The sequence below is a fragment of the Physeter macrocephalus genome, chromosome 12 (genome assembly GCF_002837175.3).
Source record: "Physeter macrocephalus isolate SW-GA chromosome 12, ASM283717v5, whole genome shotgun sequence".
NCBI classification, from domain to species: domain Eukaryota; kingdom Metazoa; phylum Chordata; class Mammalia; order Artiodactyla; family Physeteridae; genus Physeter; species Physeter macrocephalus.
This window is the reverse complement of record NC_041225.1, coordinates 13960179-13974320: the sequence shown is the minus strand read 5'-3', so window position 1 is coordinate 13974320 and position 14142 is coordinate 13960179. Positions and strand designations below refer to the sequence as shown.

The 14142-nt window shown below is 51.2% G+C and overlaps 1 long non-coding RNA gene across 5 annotated transcripts in view; it reads right to left on the bottom strand.

The window, feature by feature from the left end:
* LOC102975843 (uncharacterized) overlaps positions 1 to 13336 on the bottom strand; it is a 271154-nt gene extending 257818 nt beyond the window's left edge. For all 5 annotated transcript variants that reach the window (XR_003682313.2, XR_008618796.1, XR_003682311.2 and 2 more), the window contains exon 1: positions 13184 to 13336. This is a non-coding gene — a long non-coding RNA (uncharacterized lncRNA). The remainder of the gene's footprint in view (positions 1 to 13183) is intronic.
* Between the last annotated feature and the right edge of the window lie 806 nt (positions 13337 to 14142).

The following is a 14142-nucleotide window of genomic DNA, read 5'->3' as shown; positions in this document are numbered from 1 at the left end:
CAGCACAGTGACTCAGGCCCTGCTTCCCCCGCGAGGAACGGGGACCATCGGTGAGGGGGATTCGGTGAGTGAAAGGGTGTGACACGCCGGCCCAGAGCAGGTGCTCGTAGAAAGCCAGCCGTGCCTGCTTGGGGCGCCTTCTCCCACCACAGGAGCACTGACTTTCACCAGGCGGGGAGGTTCGCTCAGGAGAATTCTGAGATTAATTCCTCTGAACCCGCAATCCCCGTTTCCGGATCTGCCTGTTTTGTAAATACAGTTTGGTGTCGAGGTGACTCTAGGGGTCTGGGACCCTCGTGAAGCGCAGGGCATCAGAGTCACTGCTCTCCTTCCTGGTCCTCGGCCGGTTTCCAGATTGTCACCTTGGGGGATGGAGACACAAGCCCTGGGAACGTGTCTTCGAACTGCCTGATCCTGGCAACTCACCCCTCTGGCTCCCTGGGACTTCGCTGAGGACCGGAGCCCGCACGTGCCCTTCCCAGAGTGCGAGGTCCCGCCTGCCTGTCCCCTGGACGCCTGGGCAAGCTCAGGGCCTCACCCGCAGCACAGAGAAGAAGGGGACGTTCAGCCAGCCCCGCTAGAACCCTGAGCTTTGCCAGCCCCAAACGCAGGGCTGCTGAGCTCGGAGCGCATAAGCCGATCCTCTCCACACAGAAAAGTGGTTTCACGGTCAAAAACGACTGTGATCGTTTTTATGGAAAATAGGAAAGAAAAGAAAACGACTCATTCAACTACGTGCTTGTATTTGCATCACGTCTGGGTGGATATGTAAGACACTAAGAATAGGGTGATGGGTGGGGGAGGTCAGTGGAAACCAGATGGGAGACCGTGGGAGCAACACGCTTTGCACTGGACAGCTTTTTATCGTTTTATTTCCGAACCGTCTTCAAACAAATTAAAGCTGGAAACCTTATTGCCTAGTCACCACGTTTGCAGATTAAAAGAGACAATCCACACGGTCATCTCAAGAGATGCTGAGACACACCAGCTGAACAGCACCCCCCTGTGCACCCCTTTCCAGGTGCCGCCCTCGGGGCGCCCGTGGCCGGAGGGTGCGCCCCGTCACTCACCAACCTCCAAGCACCTGCGGGACTCCCTGCGGCCAGGGACGAGCTGCCCCAGAAGGGATTACAAAAGAGTTGTCTTCTCTTGGAAATAACGTACTTGAATGATCCTAAAAAGGCTCCCATCTGGATGTGCTCTTGGAAAATAGAATCCCTTCTCGAGTGACCATTCCTGTTCCATCCAAGTGTCCCCCGGTGATGGACTCAGCTGGTGAACACAGAGCAGGTAATGCCCGCTTTGGACCAGCAGACAGAGCCTGGGAGACTCACTTTCTCCCGGGGAAGCTCGGGGTTTGCAGTCACCTCTTGTGCTGCTGGGTGGCAGCCTGCACTCATTCTGCGTCTCTCACCTCTCCCTCCGCAGATCTTAACCCTGAGCTGGCACTTCTGGGGACTTCAAAGGGACCATTCACAGACAGCCACCCGTCTGTCAGGCTGGGCTCAGTGGCTCCCGCTTGAAAGGCAAATCTGAAGCGAATCAAATGCATCCAACCCACAAACTCTGAGGATGTGACTATGTAAAACAACTCAAACAGCAATCATTTGACAACAGAGCATTCAAATGTTCTGAAAGTTTAAGGTAATTTACTGCTAGTATCTAATTAACAGCTGCCCAAGAGTTAGCCGGCCCTGCCAAAAGCTGCCCATGCTTGAGGATGAGGGAAAGAAAGAACAGAACGGGAGAGAAGGAGGATGGCTATCCTTCTGACGTCTGGCTGAGTGTCTAAATTAGTACCGCCTGCCCCACCAGTCTATGGGATCACATCACACATCTGATTGTATGTTCCTCGTCCGTTCATCCACATGACTGCAACCTGTGCAGCAAGGTAAGCTGTTTGTATTCGGTGAGGTGCCCCAGAATGTTAAATGCTGGCAACCTCGAGGACAGTCACTAGTGGAGCGCCACAGGTCTCTGCTCCTGGTCTACACTGATTCAAAAGATCTTCCGGTAAAGATATAAAAGGGATACCTCTCCAACTGGCAGATGATGGGAAGCTTTACATTTTAATTGGAGAATATATGGGCCAAATCTAGAAGATCAAACTAAGGAGAATGTAAAATTTTACTTCTGTTTAAAAAAATGAAAAATAAGTCAGCACCTCAAATGCAAAATGAGAGACATGTGGCTTTAAACATGTCCCCTCACAGAGGCAGGGATGGCAGCTGCTTGTGGGTCCAACAGATGGGCGTGTTGGCCCCAAACCTCAGCCTAGTATCCCTCACAAGCGAGGGTGTGGTGCCCATGTGAAGAGGGACATCAGAGAACTGCAGTCCGTGCCAAGGAGGGCAGCACGGGGGGTGACAGTTGCTGCATCTTTCAGGAACCACAGGAAGAAGGAAGAGCTTGAATACAAGTGGTGACGTCCATGCATTTGGAAGGGCTCTGGCGTGGAAGAAGCTGGGGGTCATGTTATAATTCAACAGTTTGGGAGACAGAATAATTGCTCAGTGAATGCTAATGAATGTGTTGAATTATGACTAGAATTATGATCATGGCTATGATGGAGTGGCTTCAGGGTCAAAGCTAGGTCCAAAATGTGCAAATACCAGAAAAGAGGCTTTGGATTAAGCTGTGTCCGGAAGGAGAGAAGGGGTTTAAGTATAGGTCAGATGACCCCTTATGTCGTAAGGTGTCCCCGTCTTATGCAGCGGTCCCCAACCTTTTTGGCACCAGGGACCGGTTTCGTGGAAGACAATTTTTCCAGGGACGGAGTCGGGGGGCAGGGATGGTCCAGGCGGTAATGCGAGTGATGGGGAGCGATGCCGGGCGGCAGATGAAGCTTCGCTCGCTCGCCCGCCGCTCACCTCCCGCTGTGCGGCCCGGTTCCGAACACGCCGTGGACCAGTACTGGTCCGTGGCCTGGGGGTTGGGGACCCCTGCCTCTTGGGGCTCACACAGAGGGTTTGTGAGGGTGGGGGGAGTGCCCTTCGAACCCAGGGAACTCCCAGTGGCAAAGGAAGCATGTCTTCGTCATCATGATGACTTCAAGTTGGGCTGTTGGGCACCTGCCGTTGTGGGTTCCCTTGCCCGTGCTGTACGAGGACCAGAGAGGCTCAGCGACTGGCTCCTGGCCACAGAGCTGGTGAGGGGGAGCCAGGGCTCCACGCTAGCTGCCAGATCTGCACAGGAAAAGCGAGCAACACACACACACACACACACACACACACCCCTACTCCTCTCAGACCTCCGCTCAAATGTCTTCTCATCAGAGGGACCACCAGAGACCACCCCTTATGTGGGAGACACCCTCGCCCAGCACTGCTGTGCCCCCTCCTCTGGCAGCCCTCCTCACAATCACATTTGTTCATCCCCTGCCTCCATAGGCCCTAAGAAACATTTGCTGAATAATGAGTGCATAGAAGGATGTTGACACGTACACCCTACTGTCTTTAAAGATATTGGCTTGGCCAAAAAGTTCGTTCGGGTCTTTCCGTAACGTCTTGAGGAAAACCCGACCGAACTTTTTGGCCAACCCCACAGACAACAGACAAGGACCTACTGTACAGCCCAGGGAACTCTGCTCAATATTCTGTAATGGCCTAAATGGGAAAAGAACTTGAAAAAGAATAGATACATGTATATGTATAACTGAATCACTTTGCTGTATACCTGAAACTAACACAACATAGTTAATCAACTCTACTCTAGTATAAAATAAAAATTTTTTAAAAAGGAAAGGATGGACTATAGAATCTCCCCCCCACCCCCACCCCGCTCATGCTGCCTCTGAGCCTGGAAAAGAAGCCTGTGGAATTCCTCGGATGCCGAGGTTGGAGTGGATGGGCCACTGCTGGGGTGGAGATCTGGGGCCCAAAGAAAGGTCAGGAGTAAATGGCATATGAATCATCTATGCCTTGATTTAAAAAAAAAAAAGGGGGGGGGGAATTAAAACAGGTAAATGGCAAAAAGGCATCAATTCCAAGCTAATATTATAAAACACTTACTATGTGTGGCACTTTTCTAAGACTTTTTCATGAAGGAACTCCTTTCATCCTCGAAACAATCCTCTGTGCTCATTGCTCCTGTTCCCATTTCACAGATTAGGAAACTGAGGTCAGGAGGCACAGATGACTTGCCAGGCAGTGAGCAGCACACTAAAGCGGAGGTTCAGCTGCAGCAGCTGCTTCATCAGTGCCCCACGGCCTCCCCACCGACAGACGGTCCACGGACCAAGAGCAAAGGGCACTGGGCCTGGGGGAGCCGCCGGGAGCGAAATCTTCGAATTCGGGGGGTGCCTCAGGGGAGGGATGGCGGTGGGTCTCAGCCCACGATCCCATACGTGTGCAAGGACATCACCTGTGCCCGAGAGAACGTGTGCTGTGCTGAGAGCTGCAAGGCCGGGGGCCGAGGTTTGCCATCTTCCCCCCCCGGGCAGATCATCTCCCCCCTGCTTGCGTGTTTCTTGTCAATGATGGCTGAACACAGTTTAATGCTTCTCTCTTAAAAAGTCAAAAGAGTCAAAAGACACACTGGGGGGATGTGTAGGAGGCCAGTGACAGGGACCACGCCTGAGCTTAGTCCCTGGAATGGCTTCACACAAACAAAACTAAGGATGCCTATCCCCAAACAGGAAAGTTCACCATCAAATATGCACAGACGGTCAGGCTGTGCGCTCCTCACCTGAGGCCCCCGCACCTCGAAAAAGCCATCAACCCCACTGGCAGAAATGCTCCAGGTGTCAGGTACCCAGCCCCAGCTTCCTCCTGGACAGGCCCCTCAGCTGGGGCCCTCGAGGCCCTGAGAGTCACTTGGGGTTTCATCCCCCAGAGATGGGGACATTGAGGCTCACGGCCACTGGTGGCAGAGGCCCTGGACCCCCATCTGCCTGGCCCACAGCTCCTGGCTGAAGGGTTCTCCACCTGGGAGGGACCCCCACCCTCCGGGGGACCTCAGCGCACGCGGTGCCCAATTCTGAACTTTCACCCCCGTGCCACATCCTTCCTCAGGGTGACAGCCCGACTCTCCAAGCTGCCCGGATTAGGAAAACAAGCTCTAGATCTGTGCCGTCCAATAGGGTAACCACTAGCCACATGTGGCTATGTACCCTTACATTTAAATTCATCGAAATGAAGTAAACATTTAAATTCAGTACCCAGTCACGCTAGCCACATGTGGCTGCAGTCACTCATTGGACAGCTTGCTCTGGAGGTTTGGGAAGCCACAGAGGACACCATGTGACTCCCATGGGTCCCCCGAGCGTCTTCTGTTTCTTCCCCTCTGTTATCACGGCTCTTTCTGCCCCCCAGGCCAAGACGGAGGCCCAGGTTAGAAGGGGTCCAGCAGCAGGAAAAGCACAGGCACGCAGAAGGCGCTCCCACCGGACGCAGCCGAGGAGCTCCAGAGGCCGGGAGCTCGTGCCAAGCCCCCGGGAGCGGTGGCGCACCTCCAGGCAGGGCTCTGTGGTCAGGCGACAGAGCCCCGGGTCATGCGGGCCCCCATTCGGCTAGAGCAGGACCCTGAGTAGCTCTGGGGCCTCCCCTTGACTGCTTCCAGTCTTCAGCGTTGAAGCAGCAGTGCTGGTGGCCGCCTCAGTGGACTCCCCCGACCTCCAGCCCCGGTTTTCTGGAACCGGGTAACCCCAGGATTGTCTAATGATAACAGGACAAACAGGGATCCCCAATCATGAAAGAATCTGAATTCCCCAACAGGCAGGTGGAGGGGGTAAAGTAGGGGCAGGGTAAGCTTGGAACAGACTTAATGTAATTTAGAGATCTGGAGAATAAAGGAGTGTTCCAGTTTTGATGCCTTAGCATTGGAGACTGAACCCCTTACCCCCTGAACAAACCCACTGAGTAAGTGGAGCAATTACAGGGAGAAAGAGGAATGGGGAAGTAAACATGGACACAGGGGAGATGACTCTGCTCTGAGAATCCTTATCTGAAAACCCACATCGTCATTTCCAAAGCTGACTTGAGGCTCACCAGGTATACACAATAGGCCAGACCCGCCTGCCATCCTCAGAGGCGCTGCCAGGCTCACCCATAGCCCAAAGGACCACCCACAGTCTAGAGGGCCACCCATAGTCCAGGGGACCACCCACAGTCCAGGGGACCACCCACAGTCCAGAAGCCATCCCCCCCCCACCCAGCCTCCAATCCTCCGTGACGAGGCCCTCCCAGGGCCTTCCTCTGCACTGGGCACACAGGGGACAAGGCCTTGGGCCCATAATACTCTCAAAATAAAATGTTTTCGTTTATTTTCACATCAGAAGAAAAACCTGAGTAGAATGCAACTGAATATATAATAATAAATCCAGTCTGGATGACATGCCTCATCGTACCAAGACAGTCATGACACTTTTTTTCATCAGGAAGGGCCCACGGAGGCAAAAGCACCTGAGGGCCATGGAAGTCACTCTGCAGCCCTGAGCCTTTGCCTGTTATACCAGAGATATGAAATGCAGCTGCACACAGAAAGGGCCCTGACGACACTATGGACCCTCCTAGTCGACCCACACATTGAATTTCTCCACCAGTGATTTCTCCCACCTCTCTCTGCATCATGCCGGTAAACCCACTCCAAAAAGAGTCACATCTCCAGGTAAAACTCCTGGCCCCCCAAACCTGCTCTATCTGCTGGCTCTGCCAGCCTTAGCACTGGCTTCCTTTCTCCAAATTGTCTTATGGTTTCAACGAGGCTGCTGGATTTCCAGCCATCACCTCTGCATTCCACACAGGAGGAAGGAGGGACCTGAGGGGAAAAGGTTAAGCCTCTTAGATGTCAGGGTCCTTTAAGGAGCTTTCCTAAAATCCCCAGCTACCCCACTGCAGACTGTGTCTTCCACTGGCCACCCCATCTGTACAGGAGCTGGAGGAGGAAGGCCCTGGGATGGTGCAGAGCAAGCAAAGCACAGGAGGGGCCTTAGGTCCAAGGTGGGGGAACAGCAAACACTCGCCCTCCCCCAAATCCATCCTGTCCTCATGCATCCTCCTGGCCTAGGAGGATGTGTCACTAGATAACTTGTGTCCCTAGATAACAGGCAGTTGTGTGGAGTGGAGAATGTGACAGTTTCCCCTTCTCTGGCCTTTGATCAGATTGAGTGATGTGAATAAACTGCAGCCCCTTGAAGCCCAACCTCTTCTACTTCAGCCACTCTGCTCTTCGCTGGAACCCTGCCCAGCCTTTGAAGCCAGGTCTGGGCAGTTTCCTTGCTGCACCCTCAGGACTGGAAGGGCGTGGTCCTGACTCAGGAGGCCGAGTTCTCTGGAAGAGCTGGCTGTGAGGAAAGGGCTGAGTCATGAGCCCAGACATAGCTGAGATTCCTGGTGTCTCCCCTAGTGGGGAGGTGGGGGGGAAGAATGCTCAGCTTGGACCCGATTCTATAATGCGTCTTCCCCGGGCAGGAGGTGCTGTCAGAGGTGAGGGCTCCCCACTTCCCTGGGCCGGTCTCCTGGGGCACCCATGGCGGCCTGACCTTATTGGACTTATTTACGTCTATTTCACCAGAAAGATATAAATAGGAGAGACCTTGTCTGTCGGTTCACATCTCTGGGTCCAAGAACCGTCTGGACCATAAGTAAGTAGTAGAGCCAAGCTCCTCTACTTACTAACAGTGTGACCTTACTCATCTCCTTAAACCCTCCTGTGCCCCAAGTTCCTCATCTGGGTGATGGGGACGATACTTGACAGAATCTGCACACAGTTATGTGAGGACTAAGTGAGGTCATATGTACAAAGCATCCAGAACCGTGCCTGGTACCAAGTAAACACTCCATAAACAAAGCAGTGCTCGAATTATCATTATTTTATTGGATAAATGAGAAATATTTGCTAAATGCATGAATGAAGAGAAATCCTACTTAGATATAACAACAAAAAAAAATCAAACAAGTGATTTCTGTCCCTTTGAATGTCTCCTCCAGTTGTTCAAAGCCCTTGAAGCCACAGTCTCTTTGTACCCCCCTCCTGATACTTCCAGTGAGAGCAACGTGGTTATTTCATGTCTGCTTTTTGCCCCTTTCATATCCTTTCTCCTCTGCTTCCTGTGTTGTCAACAACCCCTGTTGTCAGGGGCAGCAATGTGCCCAGTTAAAGAACAACATTTCCTAGGATCCTCTACAGATAGGGGGCCAGTGAAAGACTTAGGCAGAAAGGGTTAGTTGGGGATTCTAGGAAGGCTCTTTAAAGGAGCCTGACATCTAGGATTCTTAGCCTTTTGCCCCCACCTCCTTCCTTCCTCCTGTGTGGAATGCAGAGGTGATGGCTGGAGCTCTAGCAGCCTTCATAAAACCATAAGACAATTTTGAGGAAGGAAGCCAATGCTAAGGATGCCAGAGAAGAGAGATGAATGAACTGACTGCCCTTTGACCTGCACCCTGGACAGACAGCTTGCTTTGTCTTTTTGTACCTGAGAGAAAGTAAATCTAACACTTGCTGGAGGCACTGTTATTTTGTAATTTCCCTTTATACCCCTTTATATCTAGCTGAACTGATAGAAACCCATGCACCCCTCTCACACTATAAATGATTTGTCCAGTGAGAATAGCTAAAATGATACATTTCTGCCATCATTAAAAATTCCAATGTTTTAAGTATGATACATTTTTGAAAGGACAGGGTGGCTAGAAGGGCTCAATGCCCCTGTAGCAGAAGTCTTTACTTGCAGGATAATCAATCCTGAAAGCAAAAGATAAACTGTAATGGATAAGACTGGCCATCACTCTTAGCTTTTCCAATTATACAAGATGCAATAAAACCAGTTGTTGTTGTTGTGGTATGCGGGTCTCTCACTGCTGTGGCCTCTCCCGTTGCGGAGCACAGGCTCCGGACGCGCAGGCTCAGCGGCCATGGCTCACGGGCCCAGCCGCTCCGCGGCACGTGGGATCCTCCCACACCGGGGCGCGAACCCGGTTCCGCTGCATCGGCAGACGGACGCGCAACCACTGCGCCACCAGGGAAGCCCTGGCTCACGGGCCCAGCCGCTCCGCGGCACGTGGGATCCTCCCACACCGGGGCGCGAACCCGGTTCCCCTGCATCGGCAGACGGACGCGCAACCACTGCGCCACCAGGGAAGCCCTGTTGTTGTTTTTAATCAGAGTGATCCTCTGAGAACAGCCAAGCATCCCACTCAGCCCTCCTTCCTGTGGCCTCGACTTCCTTCTGATCTGTTGTTGGCTTCTCCCTGCCTGAGCTCTGTGGTCTAACCAGAACCCTCCCGAGTCTGCTAGGAGCCCAAACCCTGCCCCGCAGCACTGCCCCACCCATGGCGCTGGGCAGAGGGTCCTCTGGATAATAGCACAAGTGGCAGCTGCAGGGAAAAACTCCCCACAAAGGGGTGCCATTTAAGACTGGCATACACGCTGGAGCCAGTGCCCAGGATGCAAAGCCTAAACTCAGAAAGGAGATGGACAATGCACTGGGTGCCTTACTTTGACGGGGCCATTCTGGAGAGGGCAGAGGAAGCAAAAAGACACACTTCTCCTGGACCCCTGCAGAATGAGTGTAAAGATTTGGCTTTTGAGGCACTGCATGATCTTGAATACCTCCAGAATCAACAAGGAAAGGTCCTGTTATGTTCCCCCGGGGTTTTAGCTTTAAGTGTATCTTACTTAATATTTTCAATATGAGTCAGCTCCATATACTATGACGATTTTCAAATAACCAGAAGTTGACTGTAGCTGGCTTTAAGACAGGAAGCGTGAGTACAGAATCCACCCCGGGGGCAGGTCTGAATTCAGTGGTCCTATATTTTCTGGCTTGTGACCTCAGTCTGCTGGATGATGTACAGAACCCTCCTGGGCCCCCTGCTTTTCCTGACTCTCCCCTCCCGATGGGGGTAAGGGGCTCTCCCGTCACGAATGCACTCCTTGAAGCAACTGCTCTGCCTGATACACCCGCCTGGGAACCCTGGATCTCCAGTGAGTTGAGTAACTGGCCATCCTTTCGACCTTCCAGGGTGCGTATGTGTGTATGTTGGGAGGAGGGGGTCAAAGATAATATACAGAAAGTTACTACCATATGGTTGGAGCTGAATGAAATGGGAGCCGTGCTCACTGTGACGATGTGAAGGATAAGAATGATGACGGTGATGGTCAAGATGATGGTCGTGACATCTAGAGCCCCAGGTATTCCTGGAGAGAACCAAGAAGCACTTCCCATTCACCTAATCAATAAATATCCCGCAAATACAGAACACGCCACGTAATTCAGGACACGGACAGGATCTGACTTCAGGGGCATGAGAGCCAATTCCTTCTGGATTCACAGGGTTCAGGGCCCAGGGAGAGATGGAAGGGTGTGTGGGTGTATTTCTAAATCACTGAATGTGTACTTAATGGCTGTGTACTTGTAACTTGTGTGCCATTTATCACTGATCTTTACAAGGGCCCTCGAGGGTGGTGCTATTATATTCCCATTTCACAGGGATGAAGGTAGGACACCAAGAAGTTAAGAAACTTGCCCAAACTAACAGCGGGACACACACACACACACACACACACACACACACACACACACACACACCCCTATCGGGTACCATGGAAACCTCGTGGCGGGAGGTAATGAGAGCCCAGGTCGGGGTGTAGACTGGGAGTGGAGAGTGGGGGGACCAGGCCAGCAAGCCATAGCCAGTCACCAGGCTGAGGATGCCACGACCATAGGGCACCGGGCATCAAACTCTCAGCATTTGTTTGTTAGTTTGCTTTTGATGTAGGTGTCCTTTGGAAACGTCTGCTCAGTTTCTATCACAGAATGTTTCCCTCTTTACTCCCTGCCTGCATCCACACTTAGAATCAGCATCTTTGGGTAGTTAGAAAAACATGACAAAGCAGCAAATCACGTTAATAAATGCTCTCTCTTTTCAGACCTGGCCATGACCTTATTTCTGACCTTTTTAAATGACTCTTTCTCCTGATTACAGCAATGATAACAGCAGTTCCTCACAGGCTTATGTCTCATGGGTAAGAGACCAATGGACCTCTAGCATCCATACAACTGCCTGACTTCTACACGACAGAATCGATGTCTTGGATAAAATCAGCCACTTCCAAGCCACTTCCCAACAGTGCTTATCCTGGAGGATTTAAACACAGTGATAAACACAAGTTGGATACGTGGTGTGGTCTCTGAAACGAGGACAGGAGAAAGTGCAGGCAGACACGGAACACAGAGGCACCTCCTAAGGCATTTCTCCTTTTACGGGCTCTTCTCTCCATGAAGATGGCATTTCTCTGAGCGCTTAGGAAGATTACTCACCAAGAAAGAGACACTGGGCAGGTCTCCCACCTTGGACACCCCTGGTCTCTGCCTGGCTGAGGCCCCAAGTTGACACTCGTATGGCTGTGGCTCAGCCTTGGAACACCGCTGATCCCACTGGAATCGCAGGATCTTGCTTGAAAAAGTCAAGGCACTAACTCGGGGAGCCCAGATACCTTTAGGTTACAGGTAAGAAGAGAAGCTAGCAGAGCTAACATTGAGGGCGTCCCTTCTGAGTCCAGACCCTCTTCTACGCACTTGGCAGACGCTGGTTCGGAGTCCTCCCAGGCGTCCCCTGAAACGGGTGGTGTCACGCACGGTCTGGAAGCCCAAGGCTATCAGAGCCTTGTGACGTGAGGGTTCATCGGGGCCTGTGACCCAAAGAATATGGGATCCCCAACAACAGGAATCGGAACACAAGAAACCAATCCCAGGCAGATCAGCAGAACTTAGTGGGGGGGATGGATTCAAACAGGCCTGCATTGGGCCCTTGAGCTGCTATAATCATTAATTTTTTTTAAATTTTCTTAATAGTTTTCTCATTTTATAGATAAGAAGAATAAAACTGGAGGGAGGTTTTCTTCCTCAGAATCCCGCTCTCGGATTTTAAGCTGACAATCTTCCCACGCCACATGTCACCTGCAGAACCTGGGCTCTGAAGCTCACACGGTGACAGCCTCTCCCACTGGGTCCCTCAGCCAGGACAGCTTCAGCCCTGGGCCACCCCAGCCTTTCATAAACTCTGGATTTTTAATTGAACCAATCGTATACCCAACCAATCCGGTCATGGCATAACCTAAAAACCATCAACATCAGCCAAAGGAGATGGTCTGGCACAGGGACCCCTCCAGCCACACATGGCAGAGCTGCGACCGAAGCTGGAGGCGTCACCAAAACAGGGGAGGCATCCAAAGTTGGTTTTAACGTTAGACCAAACAGCCGAATCCTCCTAGAGGGGGCCCGCCAGCCGCCACACGGTGCTGGGGGCAAACTGAATGTTCTCTCAGCTGCTCCAATTTTAGAAATCAGGTGCTGACTCATTATTAACCCAGGAAGCCCACACACTCAAATGACTGTACTGAAAAAGCTCTGTCATACCCTGCTTACTGATGTGCAGATTTTTAAGCAAATTTGAAAAATGTTTATCATAAGGTATTTATGACATTTTAACCGTTTCATTTACAGTAACCAGACGACATTTGAAAAAAAAAAAAAAGTTTCCTGTATTTTACTTGACTGTAAAGCTAAGCTTTATCAGAATGTTAACAGCTTGAGAAACACATACCGAGGTCAAGTCAGGTCTCAAAACCACTCAATTCCCCCTTCCTCACGCCCTGCTCCCCAGTCCGCGGCATAATTTTCTTTCTGATTTTACTATTGTTTGTGACTTTCAGTGTTAAGGAAAAAGGCAAAAGACACCAAAAAAGCTCTTGGAATCTTTCTCACGCCCTTAGAGAGAAAAGCCAAAATTCTGCCTCTTTATTGTATTTCTTGCACAAAAAGTGGGCAGCTCAGACCACGCGGCCAGAAATTGCTCAGAAGCTGACTTTCCTCCACCTCTGAGAAGCGGAAGCCAGCCCGGCCTCAGCACCCCTGGCTTAGTCACCCACCTCCACCTCTGAACTTCCCTTCGGCTCCACAGAGGGGTCTCAAACAGCTTCTTTGAAAGCAGCCAAGCATCACTGTCTCCTCGGTAATACAGGATGAGCATTGTCACAATGAACCGCTAAGAAACGCCAAACAATCAGGCTCACAGACAGCAGCTACAGGGACAAGGGCAGGGGAGCCACCTTTCTAAAGTCAAAGATCTTCAACGTCTGAATGAAACACAGTATCCACTCCAAGACCCCCTCAGCTTTCCTAGAGCTGAGACTCTGAGGCAAACTGCAGAAATGAACATGAAAGTGACAGAAACCTACTCACCAGGGAGAAGCTGAGGGCTCCACCTTCCCAGGACCAGGCTGTGAAGATCTGAAAGCAGATGCTGGCTCAGGCACAGCCCGCCTGGAATGTCAGTTTGAAACTTAAAAAGCAACGACCATACAGTCAGTTATTTCCCTCCATTCCCAATGATGTGTCCACACGATTGAGACTCAAAAAAAAAAAAAAAAGGCGCACACCTCAATCTTCATTCTCATTGGAACGAGATGACTCATGCTGACTCACAGCCACCACTTCCTCTCCCGACATTCTCTTCATACTTGTGAGCTGGGCTGGTCCCGTTCCCAGGGTCTTTGCAGCCCTTCCTGGAAGAACAGCCTTCCTGACCCCAGCAAGCAGACCCAGCCACTGCCCTACATGTAGCCCTGGGAGCCTACACTAGGGAAATGCTTTATTTAGGAGATCTGGGAACAGCTGAAAAAGAAAATGCATGAACTTCCTATGCATTTGAACCTCCAACAGACACTGAAATTTTGTAACGGATTGCAGAACTCCCGCACTAAACTGCTCTTTTCAGGGCATTTCAGGGGGAGAGAGGAATGAGGTATTATCTTCTTCTTCCAGGAGGTTAGTTTGCCCTAGTCGTGCTTATTTCAGTGCAGGTTTTTCTCCTGCACCTCTTCCTCTGATAGGGTAATAAATCACGGGGCTCTACAATCATGATCTCTTCAAAGCTATTTATTAAGAGGTTGTGTGCCCTGTTTTTAGGATCAAGTGATGTACAAAATCTCTTCAATCCATCTTTCGGGCTTCAAGACTATGCCAGATTTGAATATTCAAGTCCCAAGGAATGAAATGAAAGTAGAACCCTGGAAATGTTAAAAACCGTTGATGCATGTTTCCATGCAAGAACTGAGACTAGCCTCTGCCTCCCAGTTTTCTTTGGAATGATCCCGGGGGTGGGGCAGCCTTCCACAGCTTCCCACATTTTTAAATTATGA